We start from the raw sequence: 19,558 nt of genomic DNA, 5'->3' as shown, positions 1-19,558 counted from the left end.
AAACTTTAGAAGAAGCATGTTTCTGTAATAAATAATTAACGAAAAGAGAACATAGCTCAACAAAATTCGGTTCCAGGGGTACTAATTAACATTCGCTGCTATTGACGCATTCTGTGCGTCAATTCCATTGTCCAAGTAATAACGCTAACCAACGCTGACGCAATTTTTACAGTATAGGTTATGTGCATTTGTGAAAGACAAACAAAATAGTATTGAAGAGGAAACATTATTACTTAAAATAAAGACGTTCTTCACGGATAAAGATGCAATTTCAGTGGCGATTCGCTATATTTTAATTAACAGCGAATGTTTTAATTCGAATATTCATTTAATAAATGGACAAATCTATTATAATTAGAGTGGCAGAAATTTTATATTATAATAGCTGATAAACTTTGCGTATTTTATATACTTTTGTATATTATGAGAATTCTGAGTGTTTTTGCACTTCTGCGTAAATAAAAATACGCATCCAATTATAATGTAATGCTTCGAAGATGTGATCCTAGCATTCAGTCACGAAGATACATGTAACGCTTGGCGTGGCCGCGAAGAAGGGTCGCGAGGAGTTCACGTAAGAGCGAAGGGATTGCAAGAAGGTTGAGGAGGGGGCGGAAGAAACGTTAAGACACAGGGGAGAAAGAAGGGAGAAAGCGCAAGTGCAGGCGGGAGGCTGCAGCCGGCTGTGCCGTCAGCTGCCGACAGATTTATCGAGTGGCACGTGCCGATCCAGAGCAATGTCGTTTTATGCCTTCCTCTTTCCTAGTCGGCGGCTTCGGCGAAGGCAAAAATTATTGTCGCCTTTGTTTCACCCTGGAAACTTCGTTTCTTCGCCAACTGTGTCGACTGTTCGTTCAATTTTTCTGATTTAACGATTTCAAATTCCTTTAAATTAATGTTAACATAATCTTGTCTTCAATTATGAAATTTTAGTTTTTTCATAGTATTTACCAGGGTTAATTACTCTAATAGGTTTTGAATATGTAAATTTCATATTTGGAATTAATGAATTAAGATGTTAGTTTTTCTGAAGTTGATGAACTGCGGATGTAAAATTCTGTTAAAGACGCCAGTTATTGTCAATATTATTTTTATTCCAAACGTTTATTGTGAATGTCAATTTAATGCTAATTGTTTTAGAAGTTCAATTTTCTGTAGATTTAGTGACCTAAAACTTCAAACTCGGATTTCTAAATATACAAATTAATTTGATTAGATCTGGCGATGTACAATTTTTACTTCTGGATTTGGAAACCAAAAACTTCAGAATCCCTCGAAAACGAAGTTCGCATCTGACGACCTGAAACTTTCATGATCTGAAGCTTTGCATTTCTTCTAAGAAGACTGGAGTTACAGTAGAATGGAGATATATTCCGATGATTCGATAACCACATAACTAATATAATAATATATTATATATGATTTTTCCAAGTAAGAAAAGAGAAAATTTCCGGGCATTTTGGCACGACCGTGCTGGTTTTAGTCGCATGATCTCATCAATGAATCAGTTGGTCTTCAAGATTTGGCTCGCTTTTTGAGCTGACACTTCTCTGACGTATGTATTCTGCTGTAATAATGGTGGACGTTGAAGAGGAAGTGGAAGACGGTTTAAAAAAATATTGAGCGATCGGTAGTGGTACGATTGGTAACTGAAAATTGGGCAATTTGTTACACAACCTTCGAAATTATATAATTTTCCTGATACCCTTTCTTATTCTTTGGTGTATCGTAAAGAAATCTAATCTTATGTTGCTACATAAAAATCATTATCTTCTATAGAGAAATTTGTAGAAAGATATCTGATCTCAAATACTCTGTACAATAATTCTCTAAAAAAATGGAAATTTCCTACCTTTCTTCTCTTTCTGCACAATAATCACTTTATCCATTGAAATATTTCTCATATCCATACCCATTAAAATACTTATATTCATTGAGGATATTTTAGCCCAAACACTATACTCGATAATCCCCTGAAGAATGGAAATTTCAAATTTCTCCCCTTTCGTTTATGTCTGCACAAAAATTATTCTATTCCATTCAAAAATCTCTTGATAGATATTCATATACGGTAAAGTAAATTATTTATAAAAGCCCAAACAGTGTTATCTTCTAAACGACATTCATATAACGTTGATATGACAACCCAAATACTGTATCCGATAATCTGTTAAAAAATAAATGGACAACAGTGTGAACTTTCGAACTCTGCCATCTTTCAAATGGCGATTCATTCCGATCGAAGCAAGACAGAACGAACGATAACGATTTTCGTGGTGGCAGGCAGTATGGAACCGTATTAAGAGTGGCTTAAATTAATAACGACCGCTATTTTGGAGAAGCTTCCATGCTCCGTTAACCCGATTAAAGGTGAATACGGTGAACGGAGAAGATGGCATAAAGAATTCATTCGAATCTTCCAGCGTGACTGGTGCTTCGCTGATCCAATTGCCCTCGAGTAATTATGGAAACTTGGACGTTACGACAAGCTGCCGCGGATTTCGATCGTCGAGAATTTCACAAACCTATGCTACGAGCCAAACCGATGGAAGAAAATCGGTTTTTAGTTGGAAGGAACAAGCATGGATAGGAATTACATTACGTCATGTCGTTTGCCATCTCTCTGCTCGATTTATATCGAGCTGGTTTGAATAAAATAAGTCCACGGGATATTCCTATCTTGGTTCATTTTCAAATTTCAACTATTTGGCTGGTTAGCATTATTTGCTCTTTCATTTTGAGAATAATAATGTTTTCGAGGTTTAATTGCGGTGATTGGGTTTGATTCGGATTGGTTTGAGTTAGTTTGCTATTGTTTGATTTGTAATCTTTTGGTTTTCGTTTGTAATTCTTGGATTCCAATTATTTTACGATCTTAATCGGCCTTTTCCCAATAGGGGTTGAGTTTAGATTAAGTTTGATTTAGGTTTGGGCTAGTTTGGAGTAATGTTCCATTGCGTTTTTCAATTCGAATTATCCCGTGCGAGGAGTGTTGAAAGTTCGATCAATAGAAGTCGATATTACAAATAATTCCACATGTGTGTCTTTCTATATTGTTATTTCATTATTCGTAATTATAGATCCCTGGCAGTTCGCGAAAGAATGGATAATAAATACTTTTAATTAAATTTAATTTACTTATTCGACGAATTATGTACAATTTCTTGTCTGTCTTCTGTGAACAAGTAACTGCAGTAGTATAAACTGATAATTATAAACTGATAATTGGAAGTGATATATAAAGTGAAAGTAATAAAGAGTTATATTAGTTGGAATGTTCAGAAAATTGAAGGTTCAGAAGCTTGAGTCTTCCAGAGTGTTTCTTTCCGACGGATGAAAATTTTCACGTGGCTCGTGATAAACTATAACTCTAATATTGTCATTGCTGTGATCTCTTTCTTTGTTTTTTCATAAAAGATAAAATAAATATTAACTTGGGTACTTTTCTTTGAATTTTACAATTTTCAAAAATCAAGAATTTTTTTCTGTGTTTCAGGACCGTCGTCGTGAATGCAACACCGACCCTGGATCTTGGCTCCTACATGCAATAGAAAGGTAACTCGTAGCTTAGTTTTTAACGATAAGAGAAAAAGTTGAACTTAGATAATATTGAAGAAAAATGCGTGAAAGTATATGAAAATTTCGCTCGTAAATCGTAATACAATCGGCAATATAAACGAAGTGAGTACGCTAACAGACATAAACAATGATAGTATTTTATATTTAAAAAGAATATTCTATGTAAAAATATATAATAAATGGTGAATCAAAGAAATTAGTTTATCTGGTGTCACTGGGTTATCAAAAGAAAAGGAGATACTTCTTCGAAGCAGAAAGTCCCTTGCAGCTTCGATAAATACTTAGTTGCGTGCTACTCACACACTACCTTTCAAAACAATTTTCTAAAAATCTCAGAATTTTCCAAAATTAGTATTCAATGAAGCTTTAACGACAAGCTACTTTGAAATTCTTCCAAAAACCAGAATTCATTATTCAAGACATTAATCACTGTCAATACACGCCAAGAATATTCCATGGAACGTCTTCAAACCAAAAGTTAAATACCCAAATTATTCCATTATTTAAATTCAACTTGCCAATTCCTGCCTCAATTATAATCATAATAACCCTTCACAAATCACTATCTCGTATCAGGTTTAACTACCTCTACAAATATTTTATAAAAGGAGAATCCATTTTGGCAAAACCACCTTCAACATCTTTCAATGTAAGAAACCAATTTTTCAATTTCTCCATCAATTACAGTTATGATAACCCTTTCACAAATCACTGTCTCATACCAATATCACCTACAAGAACCCCGTAATACGAAAGTCCATTCATTTTTCCTTCCTTTTTCTCTTATTATTTTTCCTTTTTTCTTTTTCTTTCTTTTTTTTTTTTTTTTGTTCTAAAATCACCTTCGACATTCTTGAACATCCTCCAACATTCCAAAGCAACAAAAATTATTCCAATACGACTACAGTTTCTCTCGATGCACCTTGGAAACTTTTCTATTCTTGGTCGTCGTTTTGAACAGAACCACCCTCGACATCCTCCAACATTCCGATACTTGGTTCGATAACGTTTCTTTCATCGAACAACCGAATAACAGAATTATTCAATTCTTCAAACTATTATATGCACCATCGAAATGTCTGAACTCTCGTCTTGGTCGTCTCGATCATCGTCATCATCATCCATGTTCGTGGTCGTAGACTCGTGTCAGGGTAAGGTTAGTTCGTTCGACTCCGGTGCAAGCCGGTTGGACGTCCTAAGGAAAGAGCTGGTTGGTCGCGCACACAAAGACCATCGCAGAAAAGCTATATCGGTGGTATTTTGGTTTTGGCTCGGCTCGACCCGCGCAGTTCTGGGAGTGGAGTTCTAAAAACAGCAGAGGTAAGTCCTGCCTGCTTGTGCCTTGCTTGCTTGCCTTGCCTTTGCCTTGTGGCCGTTGCGTCTCGAGCCTTGCCACATCGGCATATTCGGTCTCTTCATCACTATCTCTTCTCTCTCACGTCGACTATTCTCTATACAAACAACAAACTAGAACAACAACAACAACGACTACTGCAAACCGGTATCCAGTGTTTCAGGTTTCCACCCTGTGCGTTCATAGAAACATTCGTAGGTGTTCCAAATATGTCTGGTGGGTCTCTAGACACCATCCTTTCTCCTTCTTCTCGTCGTTCTTTCTTCCATTCTTCGTCTTCGCGATCCTGCGCACTCTTAGAGATTCGTAGGTGTTCCAAATATGTCTGATTGGTCTCTATTCCCTTTGTTTGTACTTCGTCATCCAGCTTCTGTGCTTCCATGGGTACTCGTAGGTGTTTCAAATATTTTTGCCTCTTTTCTACATTATACGCCGTTCTTCCTTTGATTTCTTCTGTTCGTTCTTTGTCACGATTCCGTGCCTTCGTAGAGATTCCTATGTAGGTGTTTCAAATATTTTTGGTAGGTTTTCAGATTATACGTTCTCCACTTCTGTTTCCTATCTTTCGTCGTTACGATTCTTCCTAAGTATGAAGATTGGTAGATGTCCGATTGCAGCATCCCCTTCGTTCGCACCTTAGTTCTTCGTCCTTGAGATTCTGCGTATCCGTACGTACACGTTTTCAAACGTTTGAGATAGATTCTTCCTCTGCACTCATAGAGATTTGTAGATGTATCGAATATGCGTAATTGATCCCTAAACTGTTCTCTCGGTTCGTTCTTTGTCATCAAACGCCTATGTATCCATAGATACAATTTAGACGTTCCAAAGGTCTCTGATTATTTTCTAGGTTATCCACTCTTCTTCCCTCCATTCGCTCTTCCATTCTTCAATACGATCTTGTGTAACCATAAAGATTCGTAGGTGTTACGAATGTGTTTGTTGCAACTCTAAACTATACGTTACTCTTCCCTTGGTCCATTTCTTCGTTATTCGTTATCAAACGTATCCATAGCTATTCCAAATGTTTCTCATAGTTCTCTTATACGTTCTTCCATTCTTTATCACGATTCCGTGCAGCTATAGAGATTCGTAAGCGCTGCAAACATTTCCTACAGGTCTCTACATCAAACGTTACTCTTCCTTCGGTCCACTCTGTCTTTCTTCGTCATCGGCCAGCTTCCGTAGGTGTTTCAGAATACTGGTAGCAGCTTCTCTAGGTTATCCAATCTTTTTCCATTCTTCCCCATCACGTTCCCATACGACTGTAGCGATTCCTAAGCGTCCGAATTATGTCTGACAGTCTTCTAACCTCTCTCCTCCGCTTTTCGCTATCAAGCTGCTGCGTATCCATAGCAACTCGCAAGTGTTCCAAAAACGTCTGATAGGTTTCTAGAGTAATATATTTCTGTTCTGTCGAGTTGGTTCCCGTTCTTCGCGGCGGCAAAACTCTTTAGCGACTAGCCGATGCGATCGCTACACCGCTCTTCTTATAACTCGAGCATAGTATGCCGGTTTCATTCCCAGAAGGCACCCGGTGGCGAACCTTCTTTTAGGCACCCTCGCGACCGCCTCACCCGGATTTATTTCTTCACGCCGAAATTATTTTTGGGATCTTTTCACGCGGTTTGTTAATACACCACGCCACACCGGCAACTTCTATTCCTCTCCTCTCTCTGTCTCTTCACGCTTGTCGGACCTACGTTTTCGTTCGGTTCTTTCTCTTCTCGTTGCTGGTCTCGGTTCACCACTAAATGTCCGATCTTTCGCCGTACACGCGGGACCAGTTGCACGCCGAGCAGAATCAAGGAAACGTGTTCTTTTCGTCGTCTGTACACGTCGACCTATTCCCCTTTCGTTTCCAGTGGCTTTCGCCGACGTTGATCTTCCACGTTGCTTCGCCACTTCCTTGGGTCCAGTATACATCTCTGCCAGTGATCGTGCGTGTATCGTACAGTCCTCAGGCTGTTTTGCACTCACGTGCAGGTCTCAGGCAGACGCGTGTCATTCGTCAACGACATTTTGCTTACTTTCCTGTATAAGTCGCCTCTCAAACGACATCCGTCGAGTCATCTTCAACGTTGCTTCGCGATTTTCTTCCATTCTACCATCGTCATCGCGTGTGTGTGCGTGTATCGTTCAATTCTACATCTGTTTTGATTCGTCGTACAGACGTTCGCTCCGCGTCGTTTCGATCGCTTCGTGAATTGAATATCGAGATCGTGAAATATTTGGATGTTCCGACGCGATTATGGCAAATGTGATTACGGACAAATTCGTTCAGAGAATCCACGTGGATTAAAGGGTGGAACGATCGGTGGTTCGGAGATCGTGGTTCGTCATGGCTGTCGCAGACGTTTCGACGTAAATTCCCACCATTTTCTAAGATCCTCAAGGGATCTAACGTTCTATTTTTAATAGAATTTTGTTTCGTTGGTCGACATCGAAGGTTTTCTAGGTTTCGGATTTAGCGTTCAATTGAAGTTATTATTGAACTTCAATTGCTCGCCAGGCATTTGGCGAGTGTTTACATACGTTTATGTTTATGACTTTGTAAGGTGGTTGAAGGAACGATGAATTCTTAGCCCGACAGCGAATTTTCCATGAAAGAACGGTAAACAGTGGAACTGAATGGCTTTGGAGATCGCGCGGGTGAAATTCTAGATTTCTTATTCGACATATTACTCGAATAATTACTTTTGCAATTCTCGAGTTTCATTGTAATTCGAAGATGGTCGAAAGTCGAATGAACGTTTGGAACGGGTGATAGAAAATTCAATTGAATGAAGCGCGTAATAAATTTTTGGCTGTAGGTACTGGCAAAGTAAGAGGCGATTCTCGTGAAAGCGTCGATGAAGAAAATTCATCGTATCGTAAATTCTTCGCTTTATCTATGGACGTAAGTGACATTAGGTTTTTAACGAATAACGTTTTATGAAGAAGCGCGAATAAATAAAGAGTACCTCAGTTCTACGCCCAATAAATTTCAACAATTATTTCTCAGCTGTAAAAGCTTGAAGGTATTTACAACATTTTTATAAAACTTGTAAAGCAAGTAGAACATATCGTAGTCAAAATACTTGAGCGAATATCTTACGGAAAAGGATATTCGTGCCACGCTATACATCTTATTCTTTTACACTGTCACACAATAACGCGACACGATCGATTATATCATACCTACGTCTTCTCGTTTAATGCAACAATATTACATTCCTCTACTTTGAAGCTTGGATGTTGATCTCGTCCTTTCAAGCCAAGAAAATATTCCGCGCTTACCTCAATCATTCTTATCCCTTTTCTTCATCAGCGCTTTATTCAGTTCAATGAAATTTCCAATCCAGAACATCGTAACAATTTCCTTCAATCATACTACGTAAAGTTCGCGATGTAATATTCGCTCGTTCTAAGTTATTTATCGCTAATGTAAATTATCAAAAAATTATTGTTCCACGATATATATAATATTCTACGTTATCCGAAATAATAGAAACTATTGCGTAAAATATATCGGTATAAGAAATTGTTGTTAGATGTTATAAATACAAATACGAAATATAAATAATGTTATTAAGAAATATTATTTTTCTCTTAAAGAGTATATCGTCTGTATATTAACACGAGAGAATAGAACAATGGGCTGATATATTTTTAATAATAATAAATATCGATCGATTAATTTCAAATAAATATGACAAACGTAATAGAGGCGATTTCGTATAGAAAATAGATTACAGTAGAAGAAGCTTATACTAGTCGGCCGTATTAAAAGTTAATGTGTCACCTAGGCGCATATTAGTCAGACAAACCCTGTAGTCTTCGGTTGTGACGCGTTGCCAGCACAATTTTGACAATTGCATCTGGCCGTAGTCGTAATATAACATTTTGAAATCGTCGGCCAACATATCTTGTTCATTAACCCTTGGCAAAAGTTTCGTGGCGTCTGCCGGACGCCGGTCTGCGTGTTTTTACGAACATTTTCTCGAACAATTTAAATAAACATTCTCAAACATGTGAGTTGTTCGATTCGAAGAACGAATTTCTTTTTCTCTGATGTTAAGCAATCAAATTCTCTTCTCGCAACGCTATCCGAGAAGATTTTCCATTGAGAAATATTCGATTCGACTCGCCAAACGTTTTGTATACAGGGTGTGTTGGTAAAAACTTCAGACCAATTTTTCAGACTTCTATCGTTGGACACAGGATAGTCGAATTAAAAATTACAGCTGGAATATTCGAAAGAATGTAGATTAATTTCGAGTGGCTAATATTTTTGCAACTTTGAGGATTTCTATCTTTAAAAATGCTTTTGCATAGAATAATTGTGTTTAAAGTTATATTTGGAATTTTTGGCGTTTTTTGGACACAGGATAGTCGAGTTGGAAATTACAGCTGGAATATTCGGAAGAATGTAGATGAATTTCGAGCGGCTAATATTTCCGCAACTTTGAGGATTCCTATTTTTAAAAATGCTTTTGCATGGAATAATTGTGTTTAAAGTTATATTTGGAATTTTTGGCGTTTTTTGGACACAGGATAGTCGAGTTGGAAATTACAGCTGGAATATTCGGAAGAATGTAGATTAATTTCGAGCGGCTAATATTTCCGCAATTTTGAGGATTCCTATCTTTGAAAATGTTTTTGCATGGAGTAATTGTGTTTACAGTTACATTTGGAATTTTTCAACGAATTCAGATTAATTGGCAAATGCTAGTTTCTATTCTTAAAAGCCTTTCTGAATAGGATAATTGCGTATAAGTTTATATCTGTGATATTTGGAAAAAGAGAAATTTGGAAAGATAGAAGTTACTTTTAAGATTCAATTATTTTCGAAGCTATGTCTCTGGTATTTGATATATTTAAGGGCAGAGTAGAAATTTAAATTAAAATAACGTACTAAATAAATAAAAATTGATTCCTTATTGCGTGCAGACTCTACGGTAAAAATGGATCTTCCATAAAAAAAAAATTCTAAAGGACCCACGACGTGTATTCTACTTTATCGAAATATGTAAATATTCCTTAGATTCTATTCGAATTTACTGCGCAAAATTCATCAAAATATTTCTTCGAAGAATATGAAAGTATACAGACGGAATAATAAATGTATTATTACGTAATAATAAATTATAGAATAATGACGGAATAAATTTCCACAGAGTATAAATATCTAAAGTTAAGATATACAGGCTGAAACAGGGGGAATTTTTTCTTCGACTTGGATGATTTGTTTGCTACGAAACACCTAGTATGTAAATGTAGATCGGCGAATAACACGCAGATGGAACGTCACATTCGTTCTTCTGCCCTTTGCTCGTCACCTTGATCATCGTCCAAATCGAACGTAACAACGACGAATACCTACTCCTCGTTCACGTTCGCATCATTGTGATCAGCTCGCTATATCTAACCAAGCTATACCCTGGATCCATCGTTCTTACTGTCTTAGCTAATTCATTTTTCAACCCTCGAAATTCCACACGCACGCACCCCCATATATAAATATTATTAGGACACTTGTGGAAAATTAGGAGTCAGTATGTGCGAATATCGATTAGAGAATTGTTAAACGGCTTTTAAAAGTTATTATTTTATTTTACGTTTTAAATCGTAAGTTCTATATGTCGCGAATATGATAAAAAGTACGTACCAAATATTAATTTCGTGATAAATTTTCGAATAAAAAATAACTTTAGAAAATTATTGCGTCACTCGAATCATCAAGGGAGCCGTTACTCTTTCAATGTCTCATTTATAAGTCTAAATGTTTATAAGTGCATCGGATATCCTAAATCGTATTTGCTTTATAGCTAATAGTTTTTCAGTCCCCATAGATCTCTTCTTCACCAGTGACGGCGTCATTCGAGCGAGCGATCTACGAGACGTTATCTTTATCTTTAATTTACCGTATAATTATGCCCTTTCATTTATATTTTGCTCTAATTTTCCTTTCTCCCTGCAAGTGTCTATGCCCGGTAACTACCTGTCTTTGTAAATGCACGTATTCTAATTGCTTCATCCTCTATGTAATTAAATAATCGAACAAATAATTGAATTAAAGAATCGTAGAAGTTAAACGTGAGAAATTTCTGAGAAATATATCTCCGGATGACGATTCTTTATTGGGAATAGTAAAAAATTAAAAAAAAAAAAAGAAAATAAGAGAGAGAAGAATAAAAGATCGATTGGATTTCTTTGGCGAAGATTAACGTTGTAAAGGCCAAGAGTAGTTTACACGTTAAATTAGTTCGCACTTTCACTAGCCTCTTTATACGCGTTTTATCTTCTTTCACCTCGCATAATCTGCAAGAGTTATTTCAGGGTAACTTTGCTTGGTGCGCTCGCGCGCTTTTTCCCTCGCATACACGAGCAGAGAAGGGTGAATGAGGATCAATTTGTAGCTCGTCACTCGACCACCTTGAAACTGTGTTATAATGATCGACGGGTTTCACCCCTTTTTAAAGACGCACTTGGCACAGAGAAACTTTCTTCGGCGAAAGGAACACTAGGTGTCTGTGTCTCTGTTTCGATTCGACGCAGCTTTTCAAAATGTTAGAAACTTCATTGTTTTCATATCTTTTCTTTTCATTTTTTTTTTTTTTTATTTTCTTGGAAAAGAATGGAGAGACGAGGAGGTATCTTTAATTTTAGAACGAAATAAGGTAGAACTTCTTTAATTCTTGATTCCAAAGTTCTTGCATTGCAATCTTGCTCACGTTTTCATGTAATTTCATTTAATTTATTAATTAAACGGGATAAGATCTGTTTCTGCGAGAAGGTGGCTACAAAGTAAGGGGAAGATAAGTATCTTATAGTCTCTGTGAGACGCTGTGAGTACGCTGAATTAATTTACTTTGCAGACTGGAGACGTTTTACGTACTTCATATCCTATAAAAATATTAACTACTGTTAAAATAGTAAAAAAAAGTATTGGATATAATATTGGTCGCTCGGAAAGTTCGCTCCAATTTCTAAGAAATCTGGCCGACATAAAAAATCACGTCGAAAAGTTTCTCGCCGAGAAACCCGAATATTCGAGTTGCGTGAAAGATGGAGAAAAGTTGTGGAACAAAATGCCACCTATATAATTCAGTTTATTTTATATAAATTTACATAATTCAATAGATGTATATCGGATCGAAATGTAAATCAGAATAAACTTCCCGAGCGACTTTTTCGTATCTTTTCGATCGCTCCAAAGGTACGCGGGAATTCAGGCTATATGCTTGTCCGAGCATACGGTCCTCAAAGTGTTAAAACTGCGTTAGTGCATCGCTCGAGTTAGCTAAAGTTACATAAACCTTCTCTCTAAGGTTGCTGGTTGAGGTGGGAAAAAAGTTGGAATAATTGCATAGAGAATTGGCATATAGGGCGTCTGTATGGTGAAATATAGAGGAGAAGAACGGAGGATAGAAGGAATGAGACTTAGACTAGAGGATAGGATGATGCGTGGAGGTGGTGGTAAGGCTAAGGAGCTGTGGACAGTCGACAAATCCATTTGAGATTTCCAACAGAAAAATAGCCTCGTTAGCTAATCGGTAACAAGTGGACAAAATCTATACTTTAGCATGCTAGAAGTTGGATAGTCGGATTTACCAGCAAGGAACCTTCCTCAAGGATCCTCCTCTAGCTAATTTCTTTATCTCATTGCACGATATTTTGCAAACAGGAAGAATTTGCAATGTTTAAACAAGATTTTAAGTAATTTGGGGAATTTTACGCATCGTGCACATATGGCAAATAAAATATACAAATAGTGGAATGTTTAGATAGCGAAACATCCTAATAGTAGGATATTCGTGTACCGAAACGTTCGAATACTAAAACGTATAAATAGTAAAACGCTCGAACCATTGAATATTTATATACCAAAAAATCGAATCTACGGCATCATAGAGAAATATTTCTGTAGTATAGCTTCCAACTAACAAGTACGAGAAGGGCATCTAACAAGAACGTTGAAGCTCAGCTATCGGTGAATTATGAGCATGCAAGAACTCTAACACATTGTAAGGACAAAACACATTTTGATTTATTTCATTCTTAATTCTAAAACCACCATAAAGGAGGAGCACTTTCACTTATTCTATTGTCGATTTGCTCTGTCGATTCCAAATGATGATGATCGAGATAAACGTAGAATGTATCCGAAGAAAACCACCCCAAACCATCAGGAGTGTTAGAGCTTTTCAGAGAGCAACGTAAAAGTGGTACCAAACGGAATGTCGAATAAAACGTTCAAACACATTTCCAACGTACTTTTAAGAATGACAAAAAAAAAAAAAATTCCCTAGAAACAGCGAGCTTCAAATAGTAAATCTGCAAACAATAACAATTGGAACAGAGAGAAGCATCGAGCAATCGTTATTAAGGATCGAAAACACTTCTCGATCCCCCTGGGGAAGTAAGCGCGCTCTAATCGTTTCGATCGAGCAAATCGCAGAGACAAAGCTTTCGTCGCGAGTCGAAAGGGCTTCGTTTCCTCGGTGGAACCGTAAAAACAGAGAGAGTGGAACCTGTTGCTCCCCCTCGTCGTCGATGAAAGCGTGTGCCTGGCGATAGTTCACGGTGTGAACACACTGCAAAACGGGAATGATCGGATGGCCTCGCTCTCGGAGATTTCGTCCGGTCTTCGTGATACTAGTCACCTGGTGACGTCATCTCCGGAGTTTGGTCTTATTCTCTCGCTTTTGGTCGCGTGCCAAGTGCGCAGATCACACGTGCCACGGTTAAATGGCAGCTCTTGGTGCCTCTGCCACGGATTTCGTCCCGTTTCAAAAGATAAACGCGCCGAAACTCGTTCTACGGAGCTTTTTTGCCATTCGTAGAAGTATGTTGGGAATGTAGTTCCTTTCGTCCTTTTTATCGATGCAGGTAACTTGTCGTTGCTTCGTTGAATGTTTGTTTCCGTTTCTTTTTTGTTTCTTTTTCTATTATATTTACTTTTTACTTGGTTGTTGCCCTTCTTTATTTTTTCACGTTTGTCTTTTCCTGCTATTAGACATAGAAATTAATTCAGAGCGATTCCGCTGGACTTCGAGCCTCGCTGCGATAAACGAATAAAAAATAATAATATAGAAATCAATCTTTTTTGATTTTATCATCTATTTTTCGATTTTACTTTTCGATCAATTCTGATTTATTCAAACGATAGAAAATTACTTTCTAAACTTCTACATTCTTATTTTATACGTTTTATAAATGTTCAAATTGGTAATTGAAAATTGACTAGCGAGAAGAAAATATATAAGTTTAAAGTGAATTAGTAATTAATGCAACGTAGAAGATAACGAATAGATTTCTACTCAATGTTATTTTATATAATCTTAATTGTTATTATTCTTGACCTCCTTAGGGGTATAATTATCACTATCGTTCTTTATCTTTTCAACGGAATAATAATTATTCCTTCCAGTTTTGTGAAAAATATTAGCTTTTCCTACCATTATATATAGATATTTCGTTTAGTAGAGAAATAAGAGTGACAACGTTTCTATCGTGTTCGTAGAACTTCAATTCTTATTTTATAATTATGATTGACTAACTTTTTGTGATCGATGCCAGAGAAAAATTCATTTACTTATTCTAAAATAGGAAGAAACTCGAGGTATAAGTGATTCCAGGCGGAACTGTAATGAATTATTTATATCTATAATGGGAAGATATAATATTTTCTTCTTGTTTCTATTATACATTCAATGTACGTCTTATTATAGATTTTTTTCTATTTATTAAAATTCAAAATCGTCAGCTATGTCACTGAAAGCCTGTGACAAATACTAAATAAATTATTCGCATGGTAAAAATTTATCAAAGCACGTCTAAACTTTCTAACTCTGAGATCCATAAAAATCAACGACTGGAAATAATCAACTAAACTAAACATCGCTAAATCTATGCCCTTATACACAGGCATTAAGCGATTAGAGATGCAATCGGCAATATTTCAAGTTATATCATGCTCCTCGAATCCAAAACACTCAAACCCAAGCTAAATTGATTTATCGACGCGTAATAGAAACCGAGTCGAGAACACTTATCGAAAGGCCTATATATTCGAACACAGCAGGACACGTGTTCGTATTTTATAAGCGAACGGGCTGCAGAGAGATTTTCCAGCGTCGTCGGAAGCCAAGATGTTTCTACGGTGATGGCAGGATGAGCGGATATCCGGTATGGCAACAGACGCCGCCTGGACCTCGAATGTCGTGCGTCTGAGGGACAGGACAGCCGTTACGATCGCCTTTTCGACTCGCTAGTTTCGCTCTAGAGCCGAGAGATGGTTTGGTGGCCACCTGGTATTTTCATTCTCCATCCTTTAAAACCAGCCTTTCCTCCTTATACGGGAAGCTAGCTGTTCGTCGTACGTCTGCTGACGTCTCGTGACGATTAACGAGATCTCACGAGTTCGTGCGACGGCTTGTGTCTGAAATGGCTGCAGTGGCAACTATTGTCCGCTTGTTAAAACGAAATATTATGGTTTCGTAGGTTAGCCTTTTTGGGAATTTTTAACGCTGTCGAAGTTTTGATATTCGAACTTTGAATTTTAATTCGGTATTTAGGTCTTTCGGTAATACGAAATTCCGATTGTAGGAAACTCAGCTGAATCTTGCAAGGGTTGAAGATCTCTTCATCTTGAGCGATGTTCTCAAAGCTTTATTATTCGATTGATGGCTTTTGAGGGAAGATGTGAAATTCTGATTGTTCGAATGTTAGAAAAGTCGAAGACAAGAAATCCGCAAAAGGATTTCTTTAAATTTTGTAACATTTTTGAAGCTGTGTTCTCCACTTATAGTTGTAGCATGTGGTTCTTTTCTAAAAATATGAATTTCCCGCTGTAGAATTTCGACTGGGTGAATATTGATCGAGAATATTTTGGAATTTGCGTTCAAGTTTTATCGTTTAGTTAATGTCCAGTTCCCAGAAAATATGAAACTCCAAACTTTATTATTTGGTTGGTATTTAACAAGAAATTTCAACGATCAACGTAATGTACTGATTCCACCAGAAAAAATTCCTCAGACGGAACCAACTAAGAGATTCCTCTCGTATGACGCGCTTATCTAAAGCAACATAAAGTGCTAACTCCCCTAAAACTTACCCAGATAGGACTAGGTTCGACATAATTTCTGATCTTCGTTAAACACGAAGCAACTTACAACGAGTTTCAAACTCAGCAAATTTAATTTCAAAAATTCCAACAGAATATTATGATTATTGAGAAAAGTATAGACGGTGGGAAGTCATAATGCGATATTCGTACATATCCAAGAGCATAGGGTACCACGGCACAGTGTGTCCCGATATTGCTATTGATCGGGGCTCTCCAAAGGTATTTGTTACGTGTAGGTATTGTTTTTCCTTCGCACCGTCGAGCAAAAGGAGATCACGAGGGCCGACATCCCTTTTACACAGTGCTCTAAGGTATCCGCGTCTAGTTAACCGTTCCCTTTTTCCTCGCTTTTTCCCCGCTTTCTCCGGAGCACGCTTTTTCAACGGCTATGCGACTCGATCGAACCCCGTTGCATCCTATGGGATCGTGCGATTTTTCCTTCGTATCTCTCGATGACAATTCTAACCATTAGGTTGCTGATATTTCTGCAAATTTATATCTTTACGAATAGAATTTAACGAACGGCAACTAGGTGGGAAATTATTTTACTGGTTAAATATTATCGAAAGTACTACTACGTCACGGATATTTTATATATGTTTGCGTATCATTTGTATCCTATACATTTTTGAAGATTTAACAATTTGTAGATTTTTAGATTTTAGATAATCGCGTAGAAATCCGCACTTTACCGATCGTTCTTCGAGAGCGATTCAATCTTTATTAAAGTTATTTTTATTGAAAGTTGATTTTATAGCGAACTTAGTTTGGATTGTCGCGCTATTTTCTTTCATATTTTGTATTTGGAATTTCCAGGAAAATGATCAGTTCTGTTGTTCGTAATCTTTATTGAAATATGGTCGATCTTTATTAAAGTAATTCTTACTAAAAGCTATGGTACAATTACTTTGCGAATTAGTAGAATCAGAAAATAATTAGTAGAATTGTACAATTTTGAAATACGATGTATAACAGCACATTCGCTGATGACATAGAATTACGCACTCTGATAAGCCATACTTAATTATCGTAGACGCTTAATTATAGAATTATTCTATAAGAACTTCTAAGAAGTGGAAAATGTTAGTATGGAAATGAGCATTATTGTTTTCTCAGTAGCGAATTATTTAATTTCGTACTTAGTATTCTCACGAGCAAAATACAAATTATTTCTCAAAGTACTAAACAATTATCTATAAAAACCACTACTTTATAATTATAATAATCTCGAATCTCGTTAACGTAAACTGTAGCTGTTTCAGAATTGATGAACTTTTATATAAAGGCTTTCTCCTCCTTGGCAGTCATTATTATTATTATTATTATTATTATTATGATATCCTGTTTACACACATACATATACACATATATAGAAAATCCTTTCTATATGTAAAGAAATAAATAGATAAATAAATAGCACGTCGTCTAAAGCGAAATCAAGTTAAACTAATAAAGCTGATTTACATAATGGGTTCGATTAAATGTATTTTTCTGTTGCACGTTTAACATGCAGATGGAAATAGTTGAAGAAACGAAAAACAAAGCGAACGAATCTTCCCAGCGCCCACCTTGAATTTCAATTGCGTGATTTTCTTACTAAAAAATATATCAATACCTGTGATCGTCGGAGATTCTTAAATCCTATCATTATTAAAAATATAATTTTCCTAATATATTGTAAAAATAATAATCTATTGACTGATATTTATGTAAATTCACATTTTCGTAGACATAATTAAAAAGAATAGAAGCTAAATATTACAATAATTATATTTTGGATATTTTATAATTGTATATATTTCTCCATATCAACTTTCAATTTTCTATAGTTGCATAGAGATTCACTATCCAGTAATTTATTATTAAAACCATCAACTTTCTCCATGGCGGGAAATTCTAATAATATTTATATAATCTGCAAGAATTAAATTTACCAGTCAAGAAATTATACAACATATATTATTTGTTATAAAACAATGATTATAGGTATTTCGAATACTCATCTCGAATTTTGTAAAATATCACGTACCGTATTTAGCAGAGGAAATACCCGATCTCAATGTAAAATTCAACGTACGCGACCCACGCGACAGGGAACGTGTTAACCCTTTCATTATTAAGAACCCCAATAGTAACCATCCGTGAATTTATCCCTGTGCACGAACAGCCGCTATACTGGACCATGCACGACTCAGTACACTGTTAAAACGACTTAATGCCCACTTACATAACCTATAAATAAACATCAGCGAGGAATGTGCAGTCAGGGCTTATCCTAATTTAGCTGATGCCAAGAAAATGCTTTAATTACATGATAAGATTTTTAATAATACCAAATGTTTCCCAAGTCTTGAATTACAAATTACGGATATTAATAAACATCCTTAAATGGCAGTAATGAGTTCAATTAATAAAGCAAACGAAATTTTGTCAGAGAATTTTTGAGATTATAGATTATTTGACTATTCTGTTTGATGGAAAGTTATAAAATCGTAAGAGAAAAACTATAACCTATATCTTATAACTAAACGTTGCCTAATATGGGGAATTTATGCATTTATGGGAAATTTTAAGGTGCAAAAAACATTCCAAGTAGAATATTTATTATAATACTTAACAGATGAAACGAATCTCTATTTAGGTTCTATTTCTTTAGGTATATTTATAAAGATATAAAAGTGCATAAAAATCTGCCCTCTACTTATAACTTATTAATTTACTAATATTATCCCAGAAGACAAATTAGAAAACTAAAGTGTCGCAACCTCAGTATATTATTTTGTAACTGAGAACATGCTATTTATCATCTTCCAAATTTCATATTTGATGAGAGTCACCTCGATCGATAATAAAGGGACCGTTCCAATGTTTCGGAGAACTCGATTCGATTCGATCTTGCGCGGTACGTGCACCGCGTTCAATCTGATATTAAATTCTACAGGAAAATCTCGAGAAGTCCATCTTCATTATCGGATGAACGACGCTTAACCGTGTGACCCGGTCGATCACTCGCAAATAGAATCGTATCGGGAATGACAGAAACGAGACGGACGGTGAAACGGAAATAGACGCCGGTTCCTGCAACTATCCGCGAAATAATCGGCATTATGATTAACTACGTTTCAGCGGGCCGATTATTCCGGCCGCGCAACTTGCCACGCTGACGTTTACCCGATACACGTTCCGTCCCATCGAGTCGCGACGCGAGCAATCAATGAAATGGAAACGCTCTCCATGCCCTGTCTTTGTGTTACGTGTGCATGTGTGGTCTCCTCCACAAAATTATCTCTCTCTTCAACTATTCATATGCATTACATATTCTTCTCTTGTTAGGAATAAGAAGGAGGTTAGGAGAAATAATTTGAAAAAATGACCGCTAACCATATGGCGCTGCTATCGCACGATTTTTGATTTAAATATGTACTTGAATTTATATTCACTGTACATACTGGCCATAAATAGTAGGACACTGAGGTATATAAGTACTCGTTACATCTATCGAAAAATTCTAA

At 36.4% G+C, this 19,558-nt stretch overlaps 1 protein-coding gene across 8 annotated transcripts in view; it reads left to right on the top strand.

The window, feature by feature from the left end:
- The window catches only part of Mef2 (myocyte enhancer factor 2), a 73,108-nt gene that overhangs the window by 23,362 nt on the left and 30,188 nt on the right, over positions 1 to 19,558 (top strand). For 6 of the 8 annotated variants that reach the window (XM_072015179.1, XM_072015180.1, XM_072015178.1 and 3 more), the window contains exon 2: positions 3,497 to 3,555. The gene's annotated coding sequence lies outside the window, so the exon portion shown is untranslated. Of the gene's footprint in view, positions 1 to 3,496; positions 3,556 to 4,495; positions 4,900 to 7,162; positions 7,298 to 19,558 lie in introns of those variants that run through there. The other 2 variants (XM_072015175.1, XM_072015171.1) reach the window with 2 other exon arrangements.

The sequence above is a fragment of the Bombus fervidus genome, chromosome 13 (assembly GCF_041682495.2).
Source record: "Bombus fervidus isolate BK054 chromosome 13, iyBomFerv1, whole genome shotgun sequence".
Lineage (NCBI taxonomy): Eukaryota > Metazoa > Arthropoda > Insecta > Hymenoptera > Apidae > Bombus > Bombus fervidus.
The sequence above is the reverse complement of the archived record's forward strand: the minus strand, read 5'-3'. Positions and strand labels throughout refer to the sequence as shown.